Raw genomic sequence first — 19642 nt, forward strand, 5'->3', positions numbered from 1 at the left:
GAAAGATGTGTAGGATTTGAGGTTTCATATCTGTAAACTTGCTTAAAATATCTGTAGGAGTTCAGGTTTCATATCTGTAAACGTAATTGAAAGATGTGTAGGATTTGAGGTTTCATATCTGTAAACTTACTCGAAAGATGTATAGGAGGTGAGATTTCATATCTATATCTGTAGGAGTTGAGGTTTCGTATCTGTAAACTTACTTGAAAGATCTGTAAAAGTGGAATTTTCATATCTGTAAACATACTTGAAAGATGTGTAAGAGCTGAGATTTCATATCTGTAAACTTACTTGAAAAATCTGTAGGAGTTGAGGTTTCAGTTTACTTCAAAGAAGTGTTAAGTTGAAGTAAAACGGTTGTCTCAACAATATAAGTTACATCACTCTCTTTCATTAAAAATATAGCCGAGAATGTTAATATGTAGTCAATTTATGAAAGTCCGATCACTTAAACAGCAATTAAAGTAGAAAATTCATAAACTATTACAACCAATTTCATTAATCAATTCGATACGGTGTAACTAGACCTTATACATTACAAGTATGTTATATCATACATAGAGATGCGTATCTCATCATAGTAGTCCATACTATACTTATCTATACACAGAAGTTTTACCAACGGTTTACAAAGTTTGACAGTCTTATATGTAATTTATCGATATTACTAACATTATCTTATTTAAGTATTTTACAGTGCTTTTTTCAAATTCTCAGGTTTGATCAACTAAATAGCAGCTGGCAAGAAAAGTAAAATATAAAAAGTTGATATCTGTCTATCTATTTCGTTATTGTTAATTTGTTATATTATTTTGCATGTAATGTTTTTGATAAATAAATGAAGACAACATGTAGTACTTAATACTCATCTTCCTTTATTAAATCATTACTTTTTAGCAAAAATACTTCATTAGTAATTCTGATTTTTTTTTCTGTACAAAAGACAATATTTACTGAAAGCTTGCCAAATTTCGTGAATATACATAAATGATATCGTATCTGACGATGTATCGATACAATCGTATCACGGCTTCACGATACGTATCGTATCTTATCGTTGTATCGCCACACCTTTCATGTAACACGTCTCACTATACTTGAAGGATTTTGTAACACTTCTCACTATACTTGTAGGATTTTGTAACACGTCTCACTATACTTGTAGGATTTTGTAACACTTCTCACTATACTTGTAGGATTTTGTAACACGTCTCACTATACTTGTAGGATTTTGTAACACTTCTCACTATACTTGTATGATTTTGTAACACGTCTCACTATATTTGAAGGATTTTGTAACACGTCTCACTATACTTGTAGGATTTTGTAACACGTCTCACTATACTTGTAGGATTTTGTAACACTTCTCACTATATTTGAAGGATTTTGTAACACGTCTCACTATACTTGTAGGATTTTGTAACACGTCTCACTATACTTGAAGGATTTTGTAACACGTCTCACTATACTTGAAGGATTTTGTAACACGCTTTATCGTCACACCTTCAATCTTACATAACAAATAGACTAGATCTTATATATCAAGTAGACTAGATTTTATATATCAAGTAGACTAGATTTTATATATTAAGTAGACTAGATTTTATAAATCAAGTGGACTAGATCTTATATAACAAGCAGACTAGATCTTATATATCAAGTAGACTAGATTTTATATATCAAGTGGACTAGATCTTATATAATAAGTAGACTAGATCTTATATATCAAGTAGACTTGATCTTATATAACAAATAGACTAGATCTTATATATCAAGTAGACTAGATCTTACATAACAAGTAGACTAGATCTTACATAACAAGTAGACTAGATCTTACATAACAAGTAGACTAGATCTTATATAACAAGTAGATTAGATCTCATATATCAAGTAGACTAGATCTTATATAACAAGTAGATTAGATCTCATATATCAAGTAGACTAGATCTTATATAACAAGTAGACTAGATCTTATATACCAAGTAGACTAGATCTCATATAACAAGTAGATTAGATCTCATATATCAAGTAGACTAGATCTTATATAACAAGTAGACTAGATCTTATATACCAAGTAGACTAGATCTTATATAACAAGTAGACTAGATCTTATATACCAAGTAGACTAGATCTTACATAACAAGTAGACTAGATCTTATATAACAAGTAGTTTAGATCTTACATAGTAAGTAGACTAGATCTTATATATCAAGTAGACTAGATTTGATATATCAAGTATACTATATCTTACATAACAAGTAGATTAGATCTTATATAGCAAGTAGACTAGATCATATATAACAAGTAGATTAGATATTATATGTCAAGTAGACTAGATCTTACATAACAAGTAGACTAGATTTGATATATCAAGTAGACTAGATCTTATATAACAAGTAGTCTAGATCTTATATAACAAGTAGATTAGATCTTATATGTCAAGTAGACTAGATCTTACATAACAAGTAGACTAGATTTGATATATCAAGTATACTATATCTTACATAACAAGTAGATTAGATCTTATATAGCAAGTAGACTAGATCATATATAACAAGTAGATTAGATCTAACGTAATAAGTGAATTCGTTACTAAATAACAACACATTATATTTTATATAAGACGTAAATTAAGCATAACACAGAAGTAAAGCGGATGTCATAAAACAAGCATTATAGATGTTGCATGAAAATAAGCACAGACTAGTTCTAATAGTGAACCGAGCGCAAGTAAGTGATTAGTGTGTTGAGGGTTTGGATCCGATTTTCGCGTCCCGTTACAGCTTAAATAAAATCGCACTCAGCACTTTGGAGCATTACAAAAGTGGCAGCCAAATCCCAATATTCAAATAGAATAGCCCACGAGTTGACTAGCTGCCTTCCCTCTAGTCTATCACCTCAAAATTAAGGACGGCTAACTCTAATAGCCCGCGAATGGCTTTGAAAATTCGGCAAGCAAATTCTAATAGAATAGTGGGTGTAAGTATGAACAATATTTCTTACACTAGGCCTAAGAGAAATGCGGGAAAAGTCAGAAAATGTACATTGATATACAGTCTAAAACCCACGGAGCTGGGATATGTAACCATCATCTTATTCATTGTCAAAACAAATTCAAAGACTTGAAGACATCTTTATTTTTGTCATTTTGCGATGTTAAGTTTTTTTTCTTTTATTTACTTTTGAAATGTGTATCATCACAAAAATAAGATCACGTCACTTCGGAATTTAAGTCCTTCAGCTATCTAATTAAACTGGAAATTTTTGAGTGTACTCAAAATTTGAATTTTAAGCTGCCTCTTCCCTGGTTGATCTCTGAGCATCGTAAGCTGGATGGTAATTATATTAAGCTCACACTCGTTGATGCAAAATTAACTAATTAGGTAGGAATCATCTTTGTAACTGTCATGACCCCTGAACGCTTAAGTGACTATCGAAAAATCAATTTTCGAGAAGAAAATGCAGAGTAGAACATTGGAGACTGGGGTAATGATAACATCCAGAACAGCCTTCATCATCAAACACATTATTTCCCCGAAAGCCGCCTGAAGGGATCACCTATTTTAAACACACGCACTATTAAAGGGATCACCTGTTTTAACAGCTCCCACTATTATACAGCAGTGTGTTGTCTGTCAATCAGCCAGTAGATACTAAAATGACGTCACATAAGGGATGCTTAACGTTGCAGTTTGTACTGCCGTGACGTCAGTAAAACGTAGGTATACCATGAATCACGAGAAGTATTAAGCACACTGTAGGCTACAACACAGCATGACATATGAACTTGAAAAGCATGAAATAATTTTTTTTGTTTTGTTAATTTTGGTTTTATTTACTCTTGAAACAGAACATTTTCGGAGACCCTGCCCAACTACATCTAGTTGATTAGTTATATTTGATAAAACCATTGGCTGAGTTAAATTATGTACGTTGCCACAAAAAAAAATGCTCTCTTCAATTTGGGTCCGAGGGTGCGCTGTAAGAGTCGCTGTCAGATCTCACTATTCGGTCAGAGAAGGGTTGGTGGTTGATGCTACTGACTAGCTAGTTTATTAGTTCAAAATTAGGAAAGATATACTCTTTGTTTTTTGTATTTTGTGTGAAAATTCTAAGAAACGAAACAGAAAACCTACATACAGATATTTTTAGCAATATGTCACAAGTTTGAAACTTTATTTCAGAAAAACCATCTTCATATTTCAAATTCGACTCGTTATTAATTAGAAGATTACAATGTTTATGCTCTATTTTTTCTGTAAACTTCACTTTGTTAGGTATCTTAATTTCTTTCTACGCAAAGCCAAAAACAAGACATTAGCAAAATAATAATAATATTCTAATTGGTATTTTCGTCCTGTGCGCGACACCTCATGTGACACATGCGCTAAGTGGTTAGATCAGAAACCCCTATGGTTCATGCATACTCACCCTTAACTTAGAATTACTGAGAAAGCATGTGCAGTGATTGGATTCGAATCAGAGATCCAGAGTGTGCGAGTCGAGTGCTTTAACTATCAGGTCATACCAAGCCGGGGTTGGCTATTACGCTTATAATGCTTTCAGTTTCACAGCTGAAATTGCAGGGTGTGCTCAGTGGCATGTCACGGTTCAAACCTTGGGCTTTCTGATACGCATCCTGGATCATTTAACATTCAAACGTTCAGAATTCGTTCGAGAGACACATTTAGAACACAGTTTTCTTGCGTTTCTTATAAATGACGAACTTCGCAAACTTTTCTGTTTTATTAAAATCCTTTCACTCCTGTTAGCTGATTTTTATTATCCGTAGAGTGATTCAGGAGAAAACTTGACGTTTTGCCGTTAGCTTCACTTAATAAAATAGTATACAGCTTCTATCAGATTGAACTTGTGAACTTTTACATTTTGAAAGTAATTAGTCTGGTGTCACAAGTTATAGCAATGTAGTGAAAAAATCTCATTCAACGGGAAAAGAAATTTGTTCCGTTGTCAACGCTTTCAAGTCTCCATGACAACGATTATTAAGGAATCATTTGCAAGTACGAAGGTGGTTACTATAGCGTTGTCAACGCTTTCAAGTCTCCATGACAACGATTATTAAGGAATCATTTGAAAGTACGAAGGTGGTTACTATAGCCTGAAACTGATTTATATAAACTTCAAATTCTAAATCGATCACCTTTTAGTAACACTATTTGATGATTTTTTTTTAAATTTTAGGCTTAGATAACATAAATTCAGTAAAGCTATAATTGAAGTTGTTACAATTGAAGTTGTTATAATTAAAGTTGTTATTGATCGTAAAATGAAATGTAAGGTAGTGTTTTTTCTTTGTATCAAACAAAACAACAACGTTTTCATAAAAATGACACAAGCTAAGAATAAAAAGATAATGAATGTATAGATAAACTTCAGAAAATACGTAAAAGTACGACCATTTTGAACTTTAAGGAATTAAAATACGTAAAATTACAACCATTTTCCAACATTAAAAAGTAAAATACGCAAAAGTACAACCACTCTGAACTTTAAGGAATTAAAATACGTAAAATGATAACCATTTTTAAACTTTTAAAAAATAAAATACGCAAAAGTATAATAATTTTGAACTTTAAAGAATTAAAATACGTAAAATTACAAACATTTAAGTATTTTTAAATACTTAAAGTAATTATAGTCATTTTTATTCCTGATGAAGTAAGGAGTTTAACCAAAAATGCTCGAGTTCTTACATTTTGTTTTAACGCTTTTATAAACACTTTGTATTGGAGTTCTAAAGGTGTAATCTTTACGCAGACTGGTAACACGGTAACTTCTGTATGAGGGGTAGAATACAGATTTTTAACGATTTGAACAATCAAAATACATAAAAAAATGCATGGGACAATCTTGTAGAGAGTTTGTTTGTTTATGGATCTTCGCGAACAGCATTTCTTAATTTTTAAGTGATACTCTAAAGGGAGGGCAGATAGTCAGCACCACCCGCCGCCATCTTTTGGGCTATTCTTTCACCAACGAATAGTGGGAATCTTCGTTACATTATAAAGCTCCCACGACTGAAAGGGCCAGCATGTTCGGTGAAGGGATTTGAACCCACGACCCTCAGATTGCGAGTCTAGTACACTAGACACCAGACCGTGTCCTTGCGAAGAGACTCCTTAGGATTATAGAGTTCGGTTTATTTCAAGTAAAGCTACATAAGACCGATTCCAATGTCTGAAATAATAGATTAAACGGAAGGCAGGCAGTCAATAGCCAATTATTGGGCTACTCTAATCGAATAATAGGAGATGATCGTCACTTTTATAACGCATTCATGGTTCAAAAATGCGGAGTGCATTTTTTTGTTTTTTTTTTGCCGAGCTGGACGCGAAACATAAACCCCCCTCTCCACAGTATGGCAACATAACCGCTGGGCCACGACCGGCCCAGAATTATATGGGATTGTTTCACTGGGATTGTGTTTGCTATTGCCATGGAAACTTAGCTTATTTGGGATGTATATTCTTTGAAGCAGTTTTTCAAAGAATTTAACACTCAAACTAAGATACTTACACACAAAAATTCGATTCATGTTGAAATCAATACAAAACAAGAACAAAAGAAAAACGTAATTTTCTTAGAAAATGCAATAAATATTAATATTTTAAATCAATTACGTCAGAATTGCATATTAAATAAAGAAGCCAGAAGTAAGATATTCGATTATTTTAACCACATGGAGCCCTTCATGTCGATTTCCTTAAGTGCTACAACAAAGAAACAGTATGCTTGAGGGCTTATAACACTAAAATGAGGTGTTCGATCCCTACGGCGGACGTAGCAGACATAGCTGATTGTGCAGTTTTGGGCTTGAAATACAAACAAACAAAGCAAAATTCTATTCAAAACGATAATTTTAACGAGTGTAATTGGGATTATTCTTTATCACAGATGTAAGTTTACAGTTGAACTTGGAAGGTTTCTTTGTTTATTAAGCACAAAGCGGGTTATCTGTCGTGGGTCAACCGTGGGGTTTAAAACCCCCAAATTGTGGCTATAAGCACACCGATGAGCCATCAGGGGGTGAGTTTTCGATGTAGTTTTACTCTGGAATTTTGGATAGAATGTTATGTCCCATGGCGACAGTTTAGTCAATTTGAGAACTTACAATGCTCTAATCCAGGGTTCGTTTCTTTGTAGTTAAGCACAAAACCATACAATGGTCTCTTTGTGCTCTGCCCACCAAGGGTATCGGAACTCTGTTTCTAGCGCTGTAAGTCCTGGGAGGCTCCAGGGTTCGATTCTGCACAGTGGACAGAATTTAAATAACTTGTATTGTCGCTATAATTTTATTCGTGAATTATTTATTTTACTTTTGAGTTTTTACTCTATTGAAACGCCCCCCAGTGGCACAGCGGTATATGCCTGCGGACTTACGACGCTTGAAACCGAGTTTCGATACCCGTGGTGGGCAGAGCACAGATAGCCCATTGTGTAGCTTTGTAACAAACAAAAAAAAACAAATCTATTGAAACACAATCTACCCAAATGTGTTATTTTTCTATATTGTAATTATTATATTTACTCAAAATCATTCAGCTGTTCCTTTTTTAGGCTCCCCCAGTGGCACAGCGGAATGTCTGCGGACTTACAACGCTAGAAGCCGGGTTTCGATACCCGTGGTGGGCAGAGCACAGATAGCCCATTGTGTAGCTTGTGCTTAATTCCACACAGAGATCCTTTTTTATTTTTATGTTTTTCAGGTTCGTAAAACATAATCAAAATTATAGATCAATTAATTTAAAAGCCAGGAATAAATGCCCCATTAACATATTTATTTGAACATTAAAACATATTTAAGGCAGACATAAGTAATATAAAAAAACGGTTATATAAAGAACAATACACATTCTTGTTGATCGAGAATTTAGTGACGGCGTTAAATTATTTATTATTGGTCTCAAGTCCCTCAAGAAAAGCGGCCTCGGCCCCCAGCGGTTTCCCAAAGGAGGCAGCTTTGCTATCTGCGGGGCTCGTTATTTTGATCCTTATCTGATTCGTTTCTTATGGTAATTTCCTCTTCACGAGCTTGGAAAGTGAGGCAGAAAAGATGATGATTAAAAGGCGACTGGAAAATAATTGAAGAACGTAGAAATAGAGTACATGAAGCTATTTCAATCACACGCTAGGGAGATTACAAGCATGTGTTAATTAAGTAAACAAACCATTTGATAAGGGCGTTACACATGTTGAACTGTGTGGAATTGAAGGGATACTTTGCAAACATTCTTTTGTCGTTGTTGTTTTAAAAGTCGATAGGTTTAGTTGTATTTAAGCACAAAGCTACACAATGGGCTAGCTGTGCTCTGTCTAAAATGAGAATCGAAACCCGACTTCTAGTGTCGTAAGCCTTGTAGACTTACCGATGATCCACTGGAAGGCATGAAAGTCGAAGAAAACTTAAATCAACAAACATTTTCTAAAAGTAATCTAATGTTATCATGAAAACAACTGGTGCTCTTTCAGACATGAGTGAATTATAATGTGACGTTCAATCCCACTATTCGTTGGTAAGAAGAGTAGCCCAAGAGCTGGCGGTGGGTTGTATTGATTAGCCGCCTTCCCTATAGAGTATTAGATCAAATAACTCTCGAACTGACTCTGCGCGAAATTCAACAAACAAACAAACCCTCTGCAGGACTGCCCTATGTGTATATATACAGATATGATATTTCAACGGGATTAGATAATGAATTTTACATACTTTATACAACAGTTTGGCGGTAATTATGTTCTGTACGAATTTTATATAAATATGATATTTTAGCGTAATTAAATAATGAATTTTACACACTTTATACAACCTTTATTGTGGTGATTGTATTCTTTACAAAATAAAGATATAGAAATTATATCTATATTCTACAAGAGTCAACCACCCCTCGAACGTTCAAGTATAAACCGTATAATGTATATATTTATTGGGACGGGGAAAGACAAAGCCTAAGGTTTCCAATGCTATTGATTCTTATACAACCTATTAATCTAATGCTTTCATGCAACCTTTCGCAGGGGATCTGAGAACATAAATACAAACAATTCATAACTTATACGTAAGGATTCATAGTCTTCTTTGAAGAGATGGCGATAAGAAAAACTACATGGAAAATAAAACACAATAGAGGGAATTTCTATGCGGCTGGCGGCAAACTTTTGGGAAGGAAAAAATATATTAACAGTGATCGATTTCAAGCCATTGCAACTGGACCTTCTAGAATTTTATTGGCTGATAGCCAAGTGATATTGAAGATTTTATTGGTTAAAGGTCAAGTGGTAATGAGGAATCTATTAGTGAATGACCAAGTGATATTGAGGGTTTTATTGATTAAAGGTCAAGTGATATTGAGGATTTTTTAGTTAAAGGTCGAATGGTAATGAGGAATTTATTAGTGAATGACCAAGTGATATTGAGGGTTTTATTGATTAAAGGTCAAGTGATATTGAGGATTTTATTGGTTAAAGGTCAAGTGGTAATGAGGAATCTATTAGTGAATAACCAAGTGATATTGAGGATTTTATTGGTTAAAGGTCGAATGGTAATGAGGAATCTATTAGTGAATGACCAAGTGATATTGAGGGTTTTATTGATTAAAGGTCAAGTGATATTGAGGATTTTTTAGTTAAAGGTCGAATGGTAATGAGGAATTTATTAGTGATTGACCAAGTGATATCGAGGGTTTTATTGATTAATGGCCAGGTAGTGCCGAGAATTTCATTGGTTACTCGCTCACGAGAGAGCCTTTGGTATAGAGATAATTACCACTAATAAAGTAATTAAACTTGTATATGGTGCAAAATTACCAGTAAAATTCCATAAAAAAATAATGTAAAAAATAAAAAATTCTAAAACTTATAACAAAAGAAGAGAAATTTAGTGTCAATTACATTCACTGTTTTAAGAAACCTCTTTATCCATTACTACCAATAGCACTGATTTCTATCAACAAATGATTGTGAAAAAGATAGACATGCCTTGTTATGGAGTTGTCTTTACTTAATAGATCTTAACTTATTTTACTTGATGAGTTATAAGTACATTAAGTAAGCAGAGATAAAAAAATTCAACGTAACATTTATCTATTCAATATTTTCTACTGCAGTAGTACTACCAGTGTGTACTAGTACTACCAGAGAGCTAACTCTTTGAAAAATCAGCGAACCTTTAAGTGAATAAAATATATAATTTAACGACATTTACAAAATATAAAACAAACGAAGTTAAAGTTACATCATTTGTTTAATAGAGGAAACTCGATATATGGCGTTTTTTATGGACGTACTTGTAGATTTCTTCACACACGGCTCTGAATATGGGCTGCCAAAATTAAGGTTAGTAGAAGATAAAATAAATCTGTTTGTACATAACAAGATGGACTCAGACTTCGTTGTCGAATATATTTGGCAAAATGCTCAATATATAATATGGTGTTAAATAGCAAAAGAACATGTTAACATAATAGTCACTGAATTAGGGTAAATCTTGATATCTCACAACAATTTCCAAAGTGTGTAGAATAAATATATACAAGCATGTTAACATAATGATCACTTAATTAGCGTAAATCTCGATTTGTCATAACAACTTCCAAAGTGTGTAGAATTAATATAGACAAACATGTTAACATAATAGTCACTGAATTAGGGTAAATCTTGATATCTCACAACAATTTCCAAAGTGTGTAGAATAAATATATACAAGCATGTTAACATAATGATCACTTAATTAGCGTAAATCTCGATTTGTCATAACAACTTCCAAAGTGTGTAGAATTAATATAGACAAACATGTTAACATAATATTCACTTAATTAGCGTAAATCTCGATTTGTCACAACAATTTCCAAAGTGTGTAGAATTAATATAGACAAACATGTTAACATAATAGTCACTTAATTAGCGTAAATCTCAATTTGTCATAACAACTTCCAAAGTGTGTAGAATTAATATAGACAAACATGTTAACATAATAGTCACTTAATTAGCGTAAATCTCGATTTGTCACAACAACTTCCAAAGTGTGTAGAATTAATATAGACAAACATGTTAACATAATAGTCACTTAATTAGCGTAAATCTCGATTTGTCACAACAACTTCCAAAGTGTGTAGAATAAATATATACAAGCATGTTAACATAATGATCACCGATTCGCGTATATCTCGATTTGTCACAACAACTTCCAAAGTGTGTAGAATAAATATATACAAGCATGTTAACATAATGATCACCGATTCGCGTATATCTCGATTTGTCACACCAACTTCCAAAGTGTGTAGAATAAATATATACAAGCATGTTAACATAATGATCACCGATTCGCGTAAATCTCGATTTGTCACAACAACTTCCAAGGTGTATAAAATCAATGTATACAAACATGTTAACATAATAGTCATTGAATTAGCATAGATCTGTGTGTAAAATCAATATATACAACAGTAAATACAATCAGACAAAGTATCAGGATTAGACTGGTATCACAGTGTCATTAAGTTTCTGTGAGAGTAAGATTTTCATGTATATATTTTATAGATGGCTTAAATAGTTTAATAAGTGATGTATTAAGAATAGCTAGGGATTAACCCTCTAGTTCAAGATGTAAAAGTTAGAAAACCTCAAGTAAAATTTACACCCATCTATAGTAACTATAGTAACCCATCTATAGACTAAAAAAAAAAAAGAGATAACTCCACGTGACTTCTGTTAACATTAGGTCCAAGTACACCCTTGGCAACGGTTGGGGGGATGGATGTAGTAGTCAGGTCGTTTTAATAGTTTAAAAAAACTGTCTCACTACAAATAGCTAGAAAGTCAATCCTTAATCTCAGATCATTGGATGCTCGCTGACAGTGCAAGAAATGCAGTGCTCGATTCCTGCCCATTAACCAGGCTCAACGGCAAGTATGAAGGCTTATGATTTTAAAAATCGGGCTTAGGCACTCGCAGTTAACAGAGCAAAGATGACCTGTTTGTAGCTTTGTGTTAAACAACAAATAAACAATCGATCTCAATTTTGTTCTTTCCTTTCTCTAGGTCAGATAACTAGATTTTCTTTAGATGTTTTTAAAGGAATTTAGATAATATTGTGTCAAGAGCTTGTTGCATTTTCTATAAGTAATTTAGATACTAACTTGAAATCTATCAAACAGTTTAGTTGTTGTTTATCCAATTTTTGTCTTGTTTGTTTGTTTGCTTTAAGCCTAACATGTCTGTACTGTGCCTACCGTGAGTATCGAGCAGCTCTGACTTTTAGCATTATAAGCCCCCAAGCTTATTGCTTATTACCGAAGGCACTACTCTTGCCTTGGTATAATCTTTTCTTCCGGAGCTTTGAATAACTTTCAAAATCTCACCTTCACTACAAAATATAATATTTGTGTTTTCAAGGTATGTTGAAGTTTGTGCAAACTTACTTGAGGGCAACCTACGCTAGCTGTCCCTAATTTTGCTGTGATAGACTAGAATTAAGACAGCTAGTAAACTGTTTGGCTACCCTTTACCGATGAAAAATGGGTTTGAATATCATATTATAACGCTCTTACGGCTCAAAAAGCGAGCATGTTCAGTGACAGGATTCGATCCTGCGACACACAGATTGTGAGTTAAATGCCCTGACTACCAGGCCATATCAGGCCCCTTGCAAAGGAGTACATTGGAAAGAATAATTACGACAAATGATGTTCTTGTTTTGTTCTAATTATTGTTGTTGTTGGCCCCACCCCTACTCTCCCCCACAGTAGTACAGCGGTATTTCTGTGGACTTACAACGCTATAAACCGGGTTTCGATACCCGTGGTGGGCAGAGCACAGATAGCCCATTGTATAGCTTTGGGCTTAACAAGCAAAATCAAATTATTGTTGTATTTATATCTTTTAAGTAATCTTGCGAGATATGCATCTTCCTTATGGGGAAACAACAACAAGATTTAAACTATTAAAATTCATTATTGATTTATTACAGCTGTGGCCTTCTATGGCTCAGCGCTGAGGGCTTATGATGCTCGAAATTTGTTTTTGATATTCGCAGTAGGCACAACATTATGAGTTTTATGCTTAATAACAAACAAACTATGGCTGTGAATATGCGACACTAGATTCACGTGACTTCTGTCTACAAACTAGATCAGAGAGAACTCCACGTGACTTCTGTCTACAACATAGATCAGAAAGACCTCAACGTAACTTCTTCTGAGAAATAGATGAGTGAGACACAAACTAATCGCTTTTTTTCAAACGAAACATTCAATTTATAACAATAGCAGCACAAGCCTTTGTCAACGACTGCTTATGCCAACTTTTCGTTTTTCATCCGCTCTTTCACGGGTAAGATCAATTAAACAGAACCGTCTTCCTAGTTTTCTTTGTATTGCTTCAACCAGCGAATCCCGTGACAGCCAGTCGATATAATGTAAGGAAACGAAATGTATTATGAAGTTTCACAAATATTCCCGCCATTTGAAAATAATGCAGTCTTCCCATACATAAGTGAAGAGTCGAGTTTTTGGTATAGGTTCTATCGGTTACTTAAACATACTTTTCTACCCTACCAACAACGTATAACTTACACAGATAATACTCGAAAACACCGCTAATGTTGAAATTAATCTCATTAATTGCTGATAGAGTCACATACGCATAATACTTGGGAAATTAATCCTTTCACCAACCAATTATTTTGGTTGAATCTTAACACTGAGTGTTGTAATAGGCAAGAATATATAATTACTTAATATGATACAATATTTGGACACCTACCGCTAGTGAACAGTGTGGAAACAAGCCCACAGTTTGAGGGCTTATTGTAGCCATTTTTTAGCGTTATTCTTTATTGTTATTGATATCTTAGGCAAGCTTTGTGTTGAGGGAAACTGACAGTCAATTTCTTACCCCCAATGTCTGTCTCTGACTAGCTTGCATTTATAACACATATTAATGAAAAGTAGGACAGCTGTCTGATACGATCAAAATATATCTAAAACATAGCAAAATAAAGGTGTATCGCAAGGGTGTGAGGGTGTATCGCAATATTCGTTGGTAAAGAGTAGCCTAAGAATTGGCGTTGGGTGGTGTTGATTATCTGTCCATCACGTCAATGTTAAGACAGCTAGTGCAGATAGCTCTTCAGTAACTTTGCGCAGAATTCAAAACAAAACAAACGTACAGGAAAACGAATGCTTTTTAGTTACCTTTCTTGTAGAAAAATAATAATGATTTCAGAAACATTAAATTTCATACAATGTGCTTTATCAATGTGCTCACCTCGTAGAACGAAAACACGTCCAATAGTCGAAAATCAATGTAGAGACTGAATAAGAACCAAGATATGTGCAGAGGAGGGTAAAACAATGAAATTTGGGGTTACTTAAAACCAGTTCTAACAGAGAATAATGTTAATGGTGTTGTCACACGAATAACCCAACACTGCTATTATCATTCTTAATGGTGTGTCACACGAATAAACTAACACTGCTATTATCATTCTTAAAGGTGTGTCACACGAATAACCCAACACTGCTATTATCATTCTTAATGGTGTGTCACACGAATAAACTAACACTGCTATTATCATTCTTAAAGGTGTGTCACACGAATAACCCAACATTGCTATTATCATTCTTAAAGGTGTGTCACACGAATAACCCAACACTGCTATTATCATTCTTAAAGGTGTGTCACACGAATAACCCAACACTGCTATTATCATTCTTAAAGGTGTGTCACACGAATAATCCAACACTGCTATTATCATTCTTAATGGTGTGTCACACGAATAAACTAACACTGCTATTATCGCACTTAATGGTGTGTCATACGAATATATCAACACTTATATTATCGCTCTTAATGTGTGTGTCTCACGAATAAACCAGCACTTCTATTATCGCTGGTGTTGGTGTTCGATTTTTGTAAAATTACATAACATAATAAAAAAATGTCACAAATTCAACTCTTGTTATTCTTGCCTTGTCATTTAACCACGGTCGTTTGATTTTAGTATATGAAGTATTGTTTCGACATTCGATTGATGTGAAATTAATTAATGTAATAACAAAAGTAAACATCACAAATTCGACTCTTTTTGTTTTCTTGTCCTTTGACCAGAATCATTATATACAGAAATAACAATAATGCAGGACAGAAATTATCTAAATATTTGAAATATCGAACAGATATTGTCGCAAAATGATTCAATTCTGAATATTTTTAATCACAAGATAGGGTTAATGAAATTTTTAAGTTGCTGCTTGTTAAATATATCGTTCTAACAGCAATCTATTAGAGTCTGAATACTTAGCAAGGTTAACCAATATTTATTTAGTTATTGCTTGTTTGTGTATAGTTAAGCACAAAGCTACGCAATAGACGATCCGTGTTTTACCCGCTGCAGGGATCGAACCACGAATCACAGAGTTATAGATAAATTATAAAAAAATCTAGAAATATTATTTAAAGAGTTTTGCTTTTGCGTGTTCCTAATTTTCTCTACTTTTAAAGAGGGCTAGAGAATGATCAAGTTTACTAAAGACAAGGGCGTAAAAGGTTTAGAGAATAAAATAATTATATTAAAACATTTCATCCCGTGAAGACATGTTTCTAAAGGGATTATTTTCTTCATTATTTACACTAAAATCTTTGGTATGTGAGCTCTCAGGAAGCCTCACTGCTGAGGCTCCGAACGTGACACACTTGAAGTTATTGTGTACGGACCACCATCACGTAGTAGACAATACTGTATATGTACAGTAGGATAAAGAAAAATGCCCTCAGCCAGAAATAGGCAAAACTGTGGGAAAGATCAAGGAGAGATAAGCTCACTCTGTAGAGTAAGTTGATTGGCAGAGAGGCTATAACAATCTAGATAAAACTCCATTGGGAATCTTCAATAAACGCATTCCAAAACAAGTTTGGTTTACATCCAGATCTATAACCTTTAATAGAAAGATCTACTATAGGCATTTTTTTATATTTACGGAACTTATCATTTATTTACTACAGTTATTTATATTAAAGATCAGATAAATATATATATAAAATACAAACCACGAGTTATATTTTAAAGTGTTTATGTTAATGAAGTACGTTGCTTTTTTCTGTAATTTACCCCGGCAAGAGGCACGTTATGTGCTTGATGGTTTAAGGAGTTCTGGTAAATAAACTACGTAAAGTGAGCATTTTGTGCATTTCTGTTAAACAGAACACTTGATATGAGGTGTAAGTTCAATGTGCTTACCAGACTTGTATACTCCGTAAGTAACAATGCAGAATTAAGTTCATCAGAGAAACTCTTGCCGGTCCATGATAATGTTCCTGTAAAATATCAAAACTGATTCGCTGCACAAACACGGATTGGAAGATCAATTATTATCAAGTACATTGATTCAAAATCTCGCACAGTAAGTTCAACGTTGAAAGTGGATGTAATATTATACACAGCAGGTCCAATCTAAAAATACAACATAATACACACCACGTTCAAACACCTTAATTCAACACAATACACAACGGTTTCAAACTATTCAATTCAACATAATATACACCAAGTTCAAACACTATCATTCAACACAATACACAACGGTTTTAAACCCTTCAATACAACATAATACAACCAATTTAACACATTAATCCAACACAGTACTCGACAGTTTTAAACTTATTAATACAACATAATACACACCAAGTTTAATTGAGTAGCATATAAATGGTCCTCAGAAACAAGAAGCTCTACCTTACAATTCAATCATGCCTATGTATATTAAACAATACTTCTTACACTGTTCCGATTCGTTTACATTTCTGAGGTTTGTTTTTGAACTTCGCGCAAAGCTACACGAGGGCTATATGCGCTAGCCGTCCCTAATTTAGCAGTGTAAGACTAGAGGGAAGGCAGCTAGTCATCACCACCCACCGCCAACTCTTGGGCTACTCTTTTACCAACGAATAGTAGGATTGACCGTAACATTATAACGCCCCCACGGCTGAGAGGGCGAGCATGTTTGGTGTGACGGGGATTCGAACCCGCGACCCACAGATTGCGAGTCGAGTGCCCTAACCACCTGGCCATGCCGGGCCGCACATTTCTGAGGAAGTTTTTATGATTAATTAAGAAGAAACTACTAGCTAACATAACGCTGCTTCAACGCACGGCTATTTACACACCTAACTATATAACAACATTTTGTCTGACGAGAATATACCTAGTTGCTAGGTGTTGTATAAAACAATATGGATTTCCCTATAGGGGTATATTTATTAATCTGTGATGAATAACACAGTTTATCTGCGCGGTGTTTATCCCCCGGCAGGAGAACGGTAAGTTTACGGAGTTACAATGATAAAATACGGGGTTCTATTCCTCACAGTGAACACAGCAGATAGATGTGGTTTTGCTTTAAAACAAGCAAACAAACTGCATGGTAAACGATGACAAATGTCTGTAACACTGGTTGCTTAGCAAAGGAAGGAAAGAATCACTATGTAACAAAACAAAATGTTTCCAATACTGCGAATTTTCCTTTTCCTCACCAAAATGTAATAACTTCAATACAGAAAAGAAATGATGTAGAGGCCTAACCTGTTCTTTGTTTTGCTACTCCGTCTATATTAATCCATGAATGATGTAGAGGCCTAACCTGTTCTTTGTTTTGCTACTCCGTCTATATTAATCCATGAATGATGTAGAGGCCTAATCTGTTCTTGTTTCGCTACTCCTTCTGTATTAATCCACAAATGATGTAGAGGCCTAATCTGTTCTTGTTTCACTACGCCATATGTATTAATTCACGAATGATGTAGAGGCCTAATCGCTACTCCATCTGTATTAGTCCACGAATGATGTTGATTGCTAATATGTTCTTTGTTTTGCTACTCCTTCTGTATTAATCCACAAATGATGAAGAGGTCTAATCTGTTCTTTGTTTCGCTACTCCTTCTGTATTAATCCACAAATGATGTAAAGGTCTAATCTCTGTATTAAGCTAGTGAATTTACTAATTAGTCCGTTGGACTGTTATTGATAATGAATTGTGACGGAATTATCACTTTTTTTCAGATTGCTGAAGTAAAAGCAGTAGAAACTGTGGTCAAATAAAATCCAAATATTTTGCGAGCTGACTATATGATGCATCACTGGAGTGGAAATTATGATTGAACTAGATACAGAGATTTTGCCAGCTGACCAACAAAACCTTGTAATCGCGATCATTACGTATAAAATAGCAGTGTTTTAAAGAGACTTAAAGACGCTTTATTAAATAAATTTATTGTTCTTATTCTCAGTTGTTGTATAAGTAGCGGTCTCTAACGGCTACGACTTTAACCTTTCACTCATTGAAATTTCAAGAAAAAATACAGCGGAGTTCGTATGTTCGTTTATTGTTGTTTTTTCTATACTTAATCACCATTGAGTTACCACTTAGTCGACAAAGGAGCGAACATATTCATAGCCAAACACTTTTGAATGCCATATTAAACAGGGAAGGAAGCATCCGTCACGAAGAACAAGAAGGACTCGTCAAATCAGAATGAACGACCTCTGCAACTACACTGCTTTATAATCAAGCTGGTATTGCTTACAAAAGGCGAATCTTGTGAGTCATTATGATCAGAACTTTAATCACTGGCTATTCAGTAGAATCTCACGCTTTAGAATGAAATTTGTACCAGCTGTCATGTTTTTCCCGAAATGTTCAACACTATGCACTACCGGCACTTGTGTTTAATTTTTAAAAAAATATAATAAATAATTAAAGACAACGTTTTATATTTACACATTTATATTTGTGTAAATATAAAACGTTGTTTTTAATTATTTATTATAATTTAAAAAAATGCTTAACACTATTTTAGCCTTGAAACAATTCCGCTCAAAGGAATTATTATATAGTTAACGTGAGTGAATGTGTGAATATTTTAAAGTATGTATAATGAATGGAAAAAAAAACAAACACGCTATTCAATAGCTGGCGTGATTTTGTGGAATAAAAATATGTTATCATGAAGTTAGTTTTCTAATTCTATCTTTATCTGTACGGTATCTAAAAAAAATATAAGATATATGTACAGAGTTATGTAAATATTTGAAATGGATATAGCGAACATAGTGTGGTTGGAATACACCTTTCTAATTCTTGAAAATCCTTAAGGGCATAAATTAAGGATGCACTTTTTAAAAATGTAATGGGCTTAATACTAATGTCTTATGACGAGTGTAATTATAATTACACATTCTTCAATTCATTGTTTGCCACAAAACAGGAAACTATATTTATGAAAATGCTTCATTATCCAGTTTGGAAACATGTACACATCCATTCTGTTTGCTGTTTATTTTCAAAATGTATTGAAACTGGTGTATTGTTGCTGCTCTCGCTTGTTTCTAGGTAAAAAGATGCGTTCATAGTATATTTATCAAGCTCGAAGAAAGAATTTAATTGTTAACTGGTTATTATGTAATTTTCTTGTTTTGGAGTTTAAAATCCCCGTAATGTCTCAAAGGTGTCTCGAGCTTGTTAGATATCAATAGTATGGGGAACACCTAAGGGCCCCCTGGAGGGGAGGTTGAAGTCAAAACAATACCTCTCCTACTCTCCTGTGCCACTTCCCGGTGGGAGGCCCTAAG

The 19642-nt window shown here is 34.0% G+C and overlaps 1 long non-coding RNA gene across 1 annotated transcript; it reads left to right on the forward strand.

Annotated features, from left to right (window-relative positions):
* Window positions 1-534: 534 nt before the first annotated feature.
* On the forward strand, window positions 535-8364 carry LOC111086226. The gene is made up of 3 exons (XR_002610962.1): window positions 535-545; window positions 2743-2745; window positions 8290-8364. It is a non-coding gene; the product is annotated as an uncharacterized LOC111086226 (long non-coding RNA).
* The last annotated feature ends 11278 nt before the right edge of the window (window positions 8365-19642 follow it).

This window comes from Limulus polyphemus, unplaced genomic scaffold, assembly GCF_000517525.1.
Source record: "Limulus polyphemus unplaced genomic scaffold, Limulus_polyphemus-2.1.2 Scaffold935, whole genome shotgun sequence".
Taxonomy (NCBI): Eukaryota; Metazoa; Arthropoda; class Merostomata; order Xiphosura; family Limulidae; genus Limulus; species Limulus polyphemus.